Here is a 15,484-nt window from a genome sequence, read left to right as displayed (position 1 = left end):
CCCACGCAGACACAGGGAGAATGTGCAAACTCCACACAGACAGTCACCCAAGGCTGGAATCGAACCTGGGTCCCTGGCGCTGTGAGGCAGCAGTGCTAACCACTAAGCCAGTAGCAGAACTATATTCAACTAGAATCTGTAACCTCATTTCTGGCATATCCCCACCCTACAATCATCACCAAGCCAAAAGACCAACCATGTTTCAAAGAAGAGTGCAGGATGGTATACCAGATATATGTAAAAAGTTAGGTGACAACCTGGCGAAGCTGCATAGGATTACTTGCATCCAACCAGTATAAGCAGTAGGTGATTCTCAGAGCTACATAGTTCTAGGAACAATAGATCAGACCTAAAATCCAGCACAGCTAAGTGACCAGCTAAGAAATCATCAAAATAGAAAAGAGAAAAAATATGTTTTTAAAGTGTGGCTGATTCCCAATGAGTCTGCCCCAGTCAAAAACAAAGACCTAACTACTCTAATCCCATTTTCAGCACTTGACCCAGAGCCTTGTACACCTTGGCACTACAAGAGCACATTAGATATTTATTATACGTTATTAGGATCTCTGCCTCGACTCCCTCACAGGCTCTGAGTTCTAGATTCCCACTGCCCTCTGAGAGGAAAACAATATGTCCTCACATCTCATCCAAAACTGCTTGCCCCTCACCTTAAATATATGTCCTCTGGTCACTGATCCCTGCACTAAGGTGAAAAGGTTCTTCCTGTTTATTCTGTCTATGCCCCTCATAAACTTTATACATCTCAATCATGTCTCCACGTCATTCTTCTCCGCTCCAAGGAAAAGAACCCCAGTCCAACCAATCTCTGTTCATAAATAAAACTTGCTAACCCAGGCAACATCTTGGTAAATCTCCTCTGCACCCTTGCCAGTGCAATCACATCCTTCCTATAACGTGGATTCCAGACCTGCAAGCAATACTTTAGCTGTAGCCTAACCAATTTTTTCTCTAGTTACAGTCCAGTGTAACTTAAGCCAGCTTTCATCTACAGAGTTTATGCCTGGGACTGAAGGTGGTACAAGTATGTAACAACAGGTAATTTCAGTTTATCCAAGTCTGCAAAACTGACAACATTACCAGTGAACAAGTCAAGAGAAAATGTAAAGTCTGATGTTATCTGTTCATGTTGCAGCTAGCTCATCCCAAGAAACAATATATAGATAAAGAAGAGAGGGAGGCTGAAAGCACATCCTTTGGGAATCTGGGAGTAACAGTATGTGGTGAGAAAAGCCATTGCTGGAGTTGCCTTGACTATAATTGGATGGAACCAAGTAACAGAGGAAATATAATGGAGGATAGTGTCATGATTCCAACAATCAAAACTCGCAGAGAGGTTGAGATGGCTGAGAAAAGATAATACATCATAATCAGTCACAAGCAATATTTGTGACTTATCACCTATTGCAGGTCAAAATCTAATTGCATACTAAGACTGCAGGATAGATAGGTGTTAAGTATTATGTTATGCACTCATTATTTTAAGAAATGAATGTAATGTTTATTTTTCATTTGTCTTGGGGATAGCTTGGTTTCCATAAACAGTACTAAACATTAGTTACCTAAAATATTAACAAGATGTTTTTTGGCTGTAGTATTTGAAAAAAAAACATATGAAATATTCAGATTGCAACTCTTAAAAATGATTCAAAATATTTTATACACAATGAATTATACTGATAGTGTTTATTGTTATATATCACAATAGCATTTTACATTCGTTGTACAAATTAAGTTCAGAAAACCAAATTAATTTTCTACTTTTACTTGTAATTTCTCATATTTAATCAAGAACTATTTACTTCACAATTCCAACTATTGCACACCATTTTCTAAAGAAATACGCCGAAACACAGCAAGATTTACAAATATCATGAGAACAAACAGATTAATTCAAATCAAGATGCATATTATTAAGAGACAACTGTGAAGCTTTATACATAAAAGTTATTTAAAGGAAACTGTAAATATAACACAATTGACCTGTATTATTTCTTGATGTTAAATTACAATATTTAACGTTAAAAAATACAGATGAATTTTGCTTGTGGAAATTTTAGTGATGAGAACTACCTGATATAAAGGGCTTCATCAGATGGTCCTGAACGATTCCCTACAGAAGGCAATAGAGATCAGATCAGTTTACACAATGAAACATTTAACTAGGAGAATGGATTTTTGGCTTCTTACATACCATGACCTTTTGATCTGAACTTAACCCTTTTGTGTGTACTTCCTTCCATACAATTCCAAGGATACATTTTATTATCAGATGGAGTGTTTTGGAATGAGGGTGGGAGTGTGAGGTGATTACAAGGATGCTGGTAAATTGCATTTAGAATGCTGGATATCTTTTATTAGTCTTAATGATCTTTTGTGCATTTAAAAGAAGAAATAGCATGCATTTATAAAGCACTTTTCATATCTACAAGCTATCCCAAAGCACTTTACAAGGACTGAATTACTTTTCTTGTGAAGTCACTGTGAGTCCAATTATACATGGTAAGGTCATACAAACAGGAATGAGATTGTTAAATTATCTTTAAAAACTGCAAAATATTGTGGATGCTGGAAATCTGAAACAAACATAGAAGATGCTGGAGAAACAGCAGGTCTCGCAGCATCCATGGAAAGAGATACAGAATTAATGTATTGAGTCTGGTATAGATTTCTCCAGCATTCTCTGAGATGGTTAATAAATCCTCTGCTCTTTAAACACTATCTGGAATCTCAATAGTATATAAAATCAAAGCAGGAAATGCTGGAGAAACGCATTGAGTTTGGCAGCACCTGTGGAGAGAGACCAAGATTTCAGTCCAGTGTGATTCTCCTTCTTATGTTTACCTGAGTAAGCAAACAAAGCCTCAACATATTAAGACAAAGACAAGGGCAACAGACACATGAACAATTTCACCTGAATGTCTCCGCCAGGCTATACATCATCTTAATTTGGAACTTTATCACTGTTCCTTTAATATTGCTGCTTCAGGAATTGAGAACTCACTTCCTTAAAACACTGTAGTGTACCTACAACACTTGGATTGCCGTCGTTCAAAAAGGCAACTCATCTTTGCCTTTTCAAAAGGTAAATTGGCATGAGACAACCATAGTAGCCTTCTCAACAAGACCTGTAGACAATAACCTTTTTTTTAAAGGACAGAAGTCCTCTTATGGTGCAGTAATAGTGTCCCTACCCATGGACCATGAGGTCTGGGTTCACATCCTACTATTGTAGAGGTGTGTAATAACATCCCTGAATAGGTTGGATTAGAAAAATAGGATAATAAAATAAAGGACAAAAGCTCCTTCAGTTTTGCACTGAACTGTCAGCTTTAAGTTGTGTGGACAATATTGTGAATGGATTATATCCATAACTAGTCCATGTCAGAGATATGAATGCTAATATTAAGCCAGTCTGACAAGTACTGATTTGTCTACGTCATTGCTTTCCCATCACCTTTTTTTTGGTTGCAGATTTCTAATTACCAAATTAAGGCCAACAACAAACAATGGACATGGATATAGTTCTATCAGAAGGTGGAAAACATATCAAAGACTTGTGCTATTCATGAACATTTATAATCATAAAGAAAACAGCTGCCAATATCCAAATTGCAAAGCAAAAAAACACTCTAGTGGATTTTTGCACTTACCCTTCAAGACTTGAGTATAGCACATCAAGTATAGAAATAACAACTGAGGAAATCTTTGAAAAAAGCGTTGTTTAGAAGAAATTTAGAAGAAGCTGTAGTCGCATGGGATGGAGGCTGAGTGTCAAAACAGGTGGAATGGAAGAATTGTTGCTGTTCTATCCCCCTATAACACCATAGGGCCCATTGAAAAGAACCTTGTCAATGGAGACCATTTGATTTCTGCTTTTTGATGTTTGTGAGCAGTTGTCACAGGCAAGTGGGATATCAAATTCTACTGTTGAAGGGGTAATGGTCTAAACATTAAATTGCCTGCCCGACCAGCCGAATGTTTCCAGCTTTCTGTTTTTGCTTCAGATTTTAGCCATTGTTTTATGCCAAGTATATAAATAAAACACTTTAAAACAGGCTTGCAAACAAAATAGAACTTGAAAAAGGAAATACATCTGGACTTTCAGACATGTTATAAATTGTTTTAGAAAGTAACTTTGCTACTTGAAAAATCTCGTGATTGTTTGACATACCTACTTACGCTTGAGAAAAATAAACTCTTATAAAGGACTCAATCTGCCATTTGTACAGGTTTCAAGAATGCTGGAAACATTCGGCAGGTCAGGCAGGCAATTTAATGTTTAGACTGTTGTCCCTTCAGCAGAGTGGAATTTGATATCTCACTTGCCTGAGATGGTGTTTAATTTAGATAAATGTGAGGTGCTGCATTTTGGAAAGGCAAATCAGGGCAGGACTTATACACTTAATGGTAAGGTCCTGGGGAGTGGTGCTGAATAAAGAGACCTTGGAGTGCAGGTTCATAGTTCCTTGAAAGTGGAGTCACAGGTAGATAAGACAGTGAAGAAGGCGTAATTGTACGCTTTCCTTTATTGGTCAGAGCATTGAGTATAGGGGTTGGGAGTTCATGTTGCAGCTGTACATGACATTGTTTAGGCTACTTTTGGAATATTGTGTGCAATTCTAGTCTCCCTAATATGTGAAGGATGTTGTGAAACCTGAGAGGGTTCAGATAAGATTGATAAGGACTTTGCCAGGGTTGGAGGGTTTGAGTGAAAGTGAGGCTCAATAGGCTGGAGCAATTTTGCCTGTAGTGTCAGAGGCGGAGAGATGACCTCAGAGGTTTATAAAATCATGAGGGGCCTGGATAGGGCAAATAGACAATGTGTTTTCTCTGGGGTGGGGGAGTCCAGAACTAGAGGGCAGAGGTTGAGGGTGAGAGGGAAAAGATTTAAAAGGGACCAATAGAGTAACGTTTCCACGCAAAGGGTCACGTGTGTATGAAATGAGCTGCCGGAGACTGGTAAAATTACAACATTTAAAAGGGTACATGAATAGAAAGGGTTTAGAGACATACTGGCCAAATGCTGGCAAATGGGACTAGATTAGATTTGGATATCTGGTCGGCATAGACAACTTGGACCAAAGGGTCTGTTTCCATGCTGTACATCTCTAGGATTCTAATTTCTTGTAAAACTGTATATTTTAAACAGAAATTTTATTTTGGACACTGAAATCCTGCTTATAAGCATGTGGCACTGATATCTACAATCGGATTCAATGATTGCTGGATGAAAGTGAACACTGGAGTGAGATTTTGTATTTTAAACCAACCTTTTAACAACTGACTTTTGAGAAACTTTATCGCCCTCAGCAGATTCCAGTTGATAATCCATGGTAGAATAAATTGATACAAAATGGTGACGACAATACCTCTGAAATTGCATTGTGCTGACATGATGGAGTTCAGTTCATCACAGCAGAGTTTATGCTTGATGCATGGCAATAACTAACAATGGGTTTGTATCAAGAAAATGCTTGAGTCAAGTTATCAACTTGTCTATTTGCAACACAGGTGCTGCCCAGCTCGTTGTGTCTTATCAGCACTTTCTGGTTTTGTTGTTGGTTTTAAATGAGTTGCTTGTTAAGTATAGGTTGGTGCACAGAAGCTATGGGCAATTGTGTTAATTTTATGCAAAGTGCACATTAACCAGTAAAACCAATTACAAAGAGTGGAAACATTGAAGAAATATTTCATGTTTTATAATTTATTCTTTTTAGGATTAAACAATTTAAACATAAACATCAAAACAGAATACAGCACTGGAATTCTGTGTATTTATTAAGCTAAAAAAGCTTAATTAATACATTTTTATTTACCTTTGAGTAGCTTGACTGGATGCTTGGTCTGCTTGATGCTGTCTCTTGCTTCTTAGTGATTAATTTTTTTCTTCATCTGTAAATTGGAATTTTTTTTGCTGGCTTCTTCCTCCATGTTTGATGCTGTGATGAGTGTGGCAATTGTAAAGTTACCTGATCAGAATGCACTGTCATTTGAGCACAGTTTCCTGAGTGGTACAAATGGGCATTAAATACTAGGCTGGTGTGGATTAGGAACAGGAGTGGGATAAATTTACTTCCTTATATAGCACCTTAATTAATGCTTAGAATGTAAAGTCCTTGATCCATGTTGTATAATCTTTCTTGATTTCCTTAATAAATTCATCAAGTTTTTTTTTCCGGAACTTTATAAGAATTTTCTTCTAAAGTCAATGCTGTGATTAGGGCTATGCTACTTGGAGCATTGCAACCTGGAAAAGTGTGAAGTCATTGGTTTTGGAAAGATGAATTTGAATACAGATTACAGGGTTAAAGGCAGGATTCTTGACAGTGTGGAGGAACAGAGGGATCTTGGGGGTCCATGTCTATAGATCCGTCATACTTGCCACCCAAGTTGATAAGGTTGTTAAGGTGGTGTATGGTGTATGGTTAGCAGCGGGATTGAGTTTAAGAGCTGCAAGATTTTGCTGCAGTTCTAGTTACACCATACTTGGAATATGGTTTTCGGTTCTGGTCGCCTCATTATAGGAAGGATGTGGTAGCTTTAAAGAGGGTGCAGAGGAGATTTACCAGGATGCTGCCTGGACTGGAGGGCATGTCTTATGAAGAAAAGTTGAGGGTGTTAAGGTTTTTTCTCATTGGAGTGAAAAAGGATGACAGGTGACTTGATAGAGGTGTACAAAATGATGAGGGGCATAGATAAGAGTGAATAGCCAGAGACTTTTTCCCAGGGCAGAAATGGCTATCACAAGGGGGCATAATTTTAAGGTGATTGGTGGAAGGTTTAGGAGAGATGTCAGGGGTTGGTTCTTTACAAAGAGAGTGGTGGGCACATGGAAATGGCTGCTAGCAGTGGTAGTAGATACATTAGGGACATTTAAATGACTCCTGGATAGGCACATGGATGATAGTCAAATGAAGGGGACGTAGGTTAGTCTGATCTTAGATTAGGATAAAATGTCGATACAACATTGAGAGCCAAAGAGCCTGTACTATGCTATACTGTTCTATGTTCTATGATACCATATAAGCTTGGTCAAGACACAACATAAGCTATCAGGGAAAACGGTATCCTGCAATTTTGTTAAAGACTGGAAAACAAGGAACACTTATTAATTGTATGTTAAGGGTCTTGGAGAGAGACATTATCTAAAGAAAATAGCATCAAGTGAATGCACAGCAGAAATTTGCTGAAAAGAGATAAATTACAATCATGACAACTGAGCAAGAGGTTTTAGCAGGTGGATAGATTGACTTCACTGAGATTTGATTATCTGTAATGTTATTGCTAGGGTAAAAGGGATTATTAATATACTTAATATTTGTAATGAAATTGTTTCAAATGTGTGATACAGTTTGATTTTTTTCCATATGTATTAATGTTTTTTGTTAATAATACATGGTAGCCTCTTGTGAAGTTGTTCAATGACTGACATTTATGGTATCTAAAATTCAAAGTAAAACTTTTAAATTATTGAGCCAATTTCTACATTGGGATGTATCTTCTCCAGTATTAGCATCAGCTAAGATCATAACAAAGTGGGACTGTCTGTGGGATGAAACATCCTTGAATTTGAGAATGTTTAAAAAAGTTATGTGGAGGTAATGAGAATAGAAACAGAATAATTGATTTGAAACAAAAACAGAAATTGATGGTGAAACTCAGCAGGCGTGACGGCATCTGTGGGAAGAAAGCAGATAGGAAAAACTGGTAGACAGAGAGTAAAAAAAGAGAGTGTCTGTGTTTCATCATGTCCACACTGTAAACAGGATATCCAGTAAACTAGATTGAATGAAGTATACATAATGGCTGCTTCACCTGAAAGGCAAGATGGTGAGGAGGTAGGAGATAAATGGGCAGACATTACATCTTCTGTGATTGTGTGGGCAGGTGCTGTGGAGGTGTTGGTGTTGCAGGTGGAGTGGATCAGAGTGTCCTGGAGGGAATGGTCCCTGCAAAATGCTAACAAAGATGGGAGGGGAATGTGTGTCTGAATGTGGCATTTGGCTGGAGGTGACAGAAATGGTGGCTTATGATCTTATAGATATGGATGCTGTTGGGGCGGTAACCGAGCAGCAAGGGGACTCTATTAATATTAAGAGAGAGAAGAAAAGGAGTGGAGGCAGAAGAGCAGGAGATAGGTCAGACACAGCCAACGGCCCATTGTAGCAGGGAATCCTCGGTTGAGGAAAAATGTGGACATTTCTAAGGCCCCTCACTCCCTCCCACCCTGTGGAAGGTGGCATCATTGGAATAGATGCAATAGAAATGGAGAAAGTGGGAGAATGGGATGGAGGTCTGACAGGAAGCAGGGTGTGAGGATGTATGGTGCAAATAACTGTGGGAGTCAGTGGGTTTATAATGGATTCTATAATGAATTGATACTTACCATGAGCTGGAATTTTAGAATATTTTTGACTATTGCTAATATTCTTTTGGGAATAAATGTTGTGACAGTGGATTATTTGAAATCTTTGACTAAGTCTAAACTGAGTGAGAATTACCAGATAAATGGAAGGTAAAAATGAAAAGGATAATCTTGTAAGGATTTGGCTAATATTTAGTTAGAAATGGAAAAAAAATGAAATTAAAAGAGTAGAGCCTGAGAAAAACAGAAATGGAAGTAAGAAAATTGCAAGATATGAGACTGAAAAACAAAGAATCTGGATGAGGAGAAAGAAAAATAACTTTTAAGAGGCTAGAAAATTAAAGTGGAGAGCCTAGATAATATTTGGCAAGAGGAAAGGTTAGCGTAAAGAAAGAAAAGATAAGAATTCAGAGGATGATTTGGATTACAATGAGTGATTTGATTTAATTAAAAATCTTCAGTTTAGTGCTTAAATTTAAAGGATTGATTTGAAAAGATATTTAATTTCATTTGAAAATATATCTGTGTGGTTGAAATGGGCAATAGATGCTCTAAACTTAATATTACACCGTGTCCTGATAAAGTCAGCCAGTATATCAGAAGGGCAGTCTGCAGACTATTAAGTTGTTTAAAAGGGCAATACTCAACGATTGTCTCAGGAGGCTATCATTTAAACTGCAGGATTATAAGAAAGAAACCAAACCAGACATTTGTAAAGTTTAACAGAGACAAAGAAATGCTGTGGTTTCATTGGTTTTGCTCACTGAAGAAGTTGGAAAAGTTGAGAATGTGAAAGAAATCACCATTAGGGAAGAATTCCAAAAAGAATTGTGACAACCCTCAGTGTGTATAGATAAGTATCAAGTCTCAAATATCCGAGAGTTTCACATGTACACTGAGGAATCAACAAGCAAACTGCTGAAATAGAAAGGCTGGTGATAGTAAAAAGTATTAGGTTAAAGAAATAAACACCAGTGCACCAAACCAATAAAGTAAAAAGGCTAGAATCTAGGATTGATAGAAAGAACATAACATGCTTATATTGTAATAAGAGTGGGCATTCTAAATTTAATTGCTAAAACTGAATGAGGGACATATTGAATCACAGGAATACCTAAAAGAAAGGGTGTATTAGAAAAGAAAATTAATATTAAATCTGTAGCAAGTGGCACAGATGGAATGTGTTTCACCAGACATTAAGAAAAAGGAAGAAGTGATTTCTGAGAGTTAAGAAACAGCTTTCTTGACTAATACTAAAGAAATTAAGAACACTGGAGGTTCTGAATATGTATTTTTCAAAAGCAAGTGATACTTCCTTATTCTTCTAATCAAGGGGCAAATCCAATAAAAATATTGAGAGATACTGAAGCAAGTCAGTCATTGATGCTGTCTGACAAAACGATCTACTTTCCCAGTGGAACCACTGAAGGAGAAAATATTAATTGCAGGCATATATGGGAGTGCAAAATCAATTCCATTTGACTGGAGAATGTTTTAGTGGAAAAGTTGTAGTTGTAGTGCAACTAATCTTTGTCAAAAGGATGAATTTATCTTGGGGAAATGGCCTGGCCAGTTCACAAATATTGACCTCACTCAGGAGCAAATGGAGAATGCAAAAACAAACAGGGATGTGCCAAAAGGAACATCCTGGATTGTTTTCTAACTGTGTGTTGTGATTGAATGGATTCTGATATCCAATCAGACGGGAAGAGAAACAATCCATGCAAAAGAGATGTAGAAAAATCAGGTCAGCTGATAGGTTTTTAAAAAAACGTAAATGAAAATGAAGATAAAACAATGATTCTGACAGGCTAAACGTGTCTGCCTAGCTTCTTTAACAGAAATACAAATGTATTCTGAGAGAACTGTAACAATTTACCTACTCAGAAATTGAATCTGTGATGATACTATGGCTTTAAGAGATGTATTTTGTCCCTGGTTGTTGGTTTGAAGAGAGGTTTTAAGACAGGGGTGACAAGCTGTTTATTTGAATTCAAGAGAGTAAGCAGTTTGTGATGCTTTTGGGGTGTTTTAAACAAAAGCCTGAATGGGTGAAGCAAGCACCTCCAGAGACTCCACTTCCAACCTATGTGTTGAGTTTCAAACAGAAATTAACCAAAGCTTGTTATGTGGCCGAAAAGATGCTCAATAATGAAAACTAGGAAAGGTTAATAAAAACTAGAAGAAAGTGAGGACTGCAGATACTGGAGATCAGAGTCAAGAGTGTGGAGCAGGTTAAGCAGCATCCGAGGAGCAGGAGAATCGACATTTCAGGCATAAGCCCTTCTTCAGGAATGATTTTTAAAAATCCCAAGGTTCAAAACAGTGCCTTAGAGATAAGGTGCCTTATTGTTACTTGTTTCTATGGAACCATTAAAAACAGTGTTTGCTGGACTATATCGATTCAAAGAAAACACCCCAATAATGTGAATCATGCAATGAGTACTCCTGACAGAAGGAAGGATCAGCGAGTGTGTCATGTTGATGTTAAACCAATACTATGACCAGGCAAACTATTCGAAGAGAAGTATATTTATAGTAGCTAAAAAAGTAGGGAGTGAAATGAATCAGAAATTAAATGTCAACCCTGCAATAATCAGATTGGATAATACAGAAGTGATGAAATGTTGGATGAAATCTTATACTCTTGCCCAGAAAACTACGGAGGTGACTTAACAAGCTAACACTTGTCTCATGAATCCTTTGTGCAAAAAAGTAGGGGAAAATATCTTTGGCCTACATGTAGGCCAATGTTGAATTGCATTACCCATAAAGAAACAGTTTTACGGACTTATCCCAGAGTTTTGCTGAAGTGAGAGCAGAGAGCAAGCTCGTGATAGGAAATTACATTATTGAACCATGTCATAATATCTGGAATTCACATTGTGACAATGTTGAACCATATAGATCACAATGACATTGCACAAATTATTGCAACATCAACACAGTAACATCAGAGGACTGTATTAGAAGGATTGGACAAACATGGATTTTTGCAAAAAATAATTTAAAGAAATTTGACAAATTCCATTTATTGGTACAAAGATCTTTCATCTACTGTGACCCCAAATGAACTTTATCAATGTAAACTCACACAGTTTGGATTGAAAATACACCAACACTTTTAAAGCAATTAAAGAACAAGGCCATTGCAGGCTTATTGAACTGTCCTGTCTACATCGATGATTTGGCTATGTTCAATCATAAGTGAAAATAACTTACTTGGATCAAACTACAGTGCCATATCATCCAGAGAGGCAAAAATATAGGCTATCTTGGATTTTCCTGCGCCCAAGACAAAAATGAGAGGCATGAGTGGATTTTATTGGAAATGTGTTGTGATCTTTAGCTCCATGAACAAGCTTCTTAAAGAATGTCGAAAAGTTAGAATGGATATAGGAATGTCAGTGTGCCTTTGAAGGCATGAAAGTTGACGTTCACACTGGTTTCAGCAGAATTAAACCATGCCATTTATATTGATGCAATTTCATTACTGGAGGCCGACATGGGGACCAAATGGTCAGTCAGTTCCTTTTCTAAAAGAAACTGAATTTGTGCCAACAAATGTATTCAACCAAAAAATAATTTGATTTTGTCTCCAAAACATTTTGACAGTTAAATATCCAACTACTCCCCAGAGATTTACTTTCATGGATTATTATCTTCTAAAATGCATAACAAAAATCTGAGATTGTTTCATTGGAGTTTAATGCTATGTGCATACAATTTGAAAACCGTTCATGAAGAAGATGACATTATTTTAACAAGAACAAATATGGATGTCATGATCAAAATGGAGGTGCATGGAATTTGATGGATATGGAAAGTCCTTCCCCCTTTTGTATAACTGTATTGGTACTGTCCAAATAAATATGCATGAGTAAAATGGTAACGGTGATAAGAGGAAATTACAATAGGAAATGAAAATATTTTTTCTGGGATGGTATGATTAAGGTTTAGAATTTTGTTATTTGGATCTAAAGCAGAGGAAAAATGGATTTTAATTTTTACTTTTGTAAAGGCATGACTTGTTTTTTTAATGTCTTGATTCCTGAGTTCAAAGCCACACTTCCAAGAATGGATTTGATTTTAGCTAAATAATCAGTAAGCCACCAGGAAAAGGACTGCATAAAACTTGAGTTCTATGATCCACAGAAACAGAAGCAGGGCCAGAAGCAGATTCATTCAGAGAGCAGTACTCCTTAACAGCAAAGGTAATGTAGCTGTGTCCAAGCAATCTTGGGTGGTGAGAAGCCCTGAAAAACTATGAAGTCAGTGTGAAGTAAGTTCCCAAAGCAGATGCCAGTGTTGGACTGGGATGTACAAAGTTAAAAATCACACAACACCAGGTTATAGTCCAACAGGTTTAATTGGAAGCACTAGCTTTCGGAGAGCCGCTGGTGGTTTTGGAACCACCTGATGAAGGAGCAGTGCTCTGAAAGCTAGTGCTTCCAATTAAACCTGTTGGACTATAACCTGGTGTCATGTGATTTTAACCCAAAGCAGAAGGCTGTGAACGTGTCAGAGAGAAAACATTCTACAAGACTGTTGAGGACATGAGTTTTAGGAATCCATTTTAGCAAATAAGTCAGCTCACTTCGCAGTTTATTTTAAGGGTTGCAGGAAGATACAATAACTAAATGAAATGGCATTGAATGAATGTAAAACAGAAATTTGCCAAACAGAAATAGACTTAAGCTGTTCCAGCTGAATAAGAAGCTTTAATATTGAGACAGGGTGAATCTTCACTGAGGTTTGAGACTCTGTACTCTTGTAATAATTTGAATAGGTCCTGTATAGTGCAATATAGTCCACATTTTATTCCTGTTGTCTATCAAACATTTATAGTTTTTGGTTGAAAGTAAATTGCCTGCCTCTTGCAAACATATGCAGTGACTGACTTCCACAATAAACAGAAACAAAAATAAAAAGTTATGGTCTATCGAGCCAGGTTTCACTTTGGGATCTGACTTCTTCAGTATTACCATCAGTTAGGGTAATAAAATTGTGCGGCAACACAAATGGAAATCACTTACAAGCTTCAAGTTTTTATGTCAGTGGAAAATTTAGACTGTCGTCTAAATTCTAGATCAGAATTTGACCACAGGTTGTATCTTTTAGCAGGTTGCAGAAATGCAATTACACTATTCTGCTAAAATATCCATTTATTTAAAATCTAGGATAGAAGTGCAGTAACAAGGAGAAATATGCTGAATTTTAAAGTTCCTGTTGAAACACTCAAATAAATTTGGTAAACCAAAATATGTCGATCAGATATTCCTTGAATTCTTTTGTGTTGATTGTATAAATGGATAAATGGTAAGGTTACATTATTTTAGAGATTGCTTTGCTTTGGTTATCCAGCAAAGATTTCCAGTATGAAAGTATTTTCACTTTAAAAGGATTACTCCAATTACTATCAAAGTTCCACCTAATGCACAAAACCAACACTAATAATTAAATCTATTTGAGTTCACTTTATCTCTACATATAGATAAATCATGATCAAAAGAAAGCCAATTGTTTTGCACTTACTAAGAGAAGCCATTGGAGTATGTGCTACCAGAGCATGATGAAACACTGCCTCCTACTGGCTGAAGTTACACTGAAGGCAGCGAAGTTAGGTGCATTTTTATACTATACCACTTGCGCCTGTTCACAGGATAGATATTAATCTCTGAGAGAAAACCTCTCTGTTTCTGCTAGGTTGCTTGTGAAAACCTGTTTTAATAAATTTTCCAAAAAGTAAAAAAAAATCCTGCATTGACTTTTATTTTGTCCCTGTGCATTTTAGCAAGCAGGAGCCAGCAGTGTGACATCATCACCAGGTGATAAAAGTCAACAATTACCTCATAGGAAACAAAATATATTTGCATTAATTTGTTTTTTTCCTGTCAGGTGAAGGTACAAAACTATGTTTCAACTTAGTAAACAATGTTCAAGTAAAGTTCCTTCATGTTAAATGTTTAATAGAAACTTTTTATCTACTTAGTTAACTCCTTTTTATCTATTGCAAAGACAAGTTGTGCACAAAATCACATTGACAGCAGTTTTAAAAATTGTTGACAAATTTAATTCAAATAAATAGCTTACAGTGATAAAGGACCCAAATTCCAGAGGAAGAAAGAAGAAACGTAGGGATAACAAGTCAAGTAGAACAATATTTTCATTCACAGTTAATAGATTCATGCAAATGATCAAAAATAATAATTTGAACAGATAATCTGGTATTTAATAGGCAATTATATGTTTTGGAGTGTGAAGTTTGACATGTATAAGATGAATTGACACAGCGATCTCTGAGAAGGGGGAATCATGCTTCTTCCCTTTAATTATTTTGTAAACTACAATGTAAGAAGGATATACACTAGCCTTATCTCTAAAGCATTGAGAGAGGAGGGTAAACACTATGTAAATTTTTATGTTGCCTGGAAAGAGTGGGCTTGATAAGCCTGATGTTCTTATCTACACCTATTGAGTGCTCACAAGAATAAAAAAAACAGTAAAGCATGAAATGATTTTCAATCATTTATAGTTAGGCTACACACAGATACCCTTTGATGAAGAGAATTTAAAAGCCGGTAAGTTATCACAGATACCAAGTACAGAACAATTCAACAAACTCTTTGAATTTTCAGTTTTCCATTGAATTCTACAACACAGAGGTGACTAAATGTGGCATTTACCTCAAGCATACATATATTTGTTAGTAACAATAGCAAGATTCTCACTGAATTATTTGTACAATATATACATGGTCAAATTCCCTTAAAATAGATGTCAACATCATTGATCAAAATCAGTTCTTCCTGTATCATTATTAGATAAATCAGCTGACTTTGTCACTAAACCTGACATGTGTGACCATCTGATAGAAAAGTTATTAAAACTGTCAAAAAATTGCTGGAAAAGAAATAACACTCTATAGCCTGTAATGCCATCTGTGTCTAACTTACAGAAAAACACAGATTGCTGTGTTTACAGTGTGTTTTTTTTCAGCATTGTTTTATCTTGAGCTTAAGATGACATGGACAAACCCCCCAAAAAGTGTCCCATATAGTTTACTGAGACCATGTTGAGGAGGTGCCGGTGTTGGAC

General features: G+C 36.6%; 1 long non-coding RNA gene across 1 annotated transcript; it reads right to left on the bottom strand.

Moving 5' to 3' along the window:
- Nucleotides 1-2,014: 2,014 nt before the first annotated feature.
- LOC122539680 lies at nt 2,015-14,035 on the bottom strand. Its single transcript, XR_006309150.1, has 3 exons — nt 13,922-14,035; nt 5,838-5,960; nt 2,015-2,131 (listed from the first exon to the last, which is right to left on the bottom strand). It is a non-coding gene; the product is annotated as an uncharacterized LOC122539680 (long non-coding RNA).
- Nucleotides 14,036-15,484: the final 1,449 nt, after the last annotated feature.

The sequence above is a fragment of the Chiloscyllium plagiosum genome, chromosome 33 (assembly GCF_004010195.1).
Source record: "Chiloscyllium plagiosum isolate BGI_BamShark_2017 chromosome 33, ASM401019v2, whole genome shotgun sequence".
NCBI classification, from domain to species: Eukaryota; Metazoa; Chordata; class Chondrichthyes; order Orectolobiformes; family Hemiscylliidae; genus Chiloscyllium; species Chiloscyllium plagiosum.
This window is presented reverse-complemented; position numbering and strand designations above follow the sequence as displayed.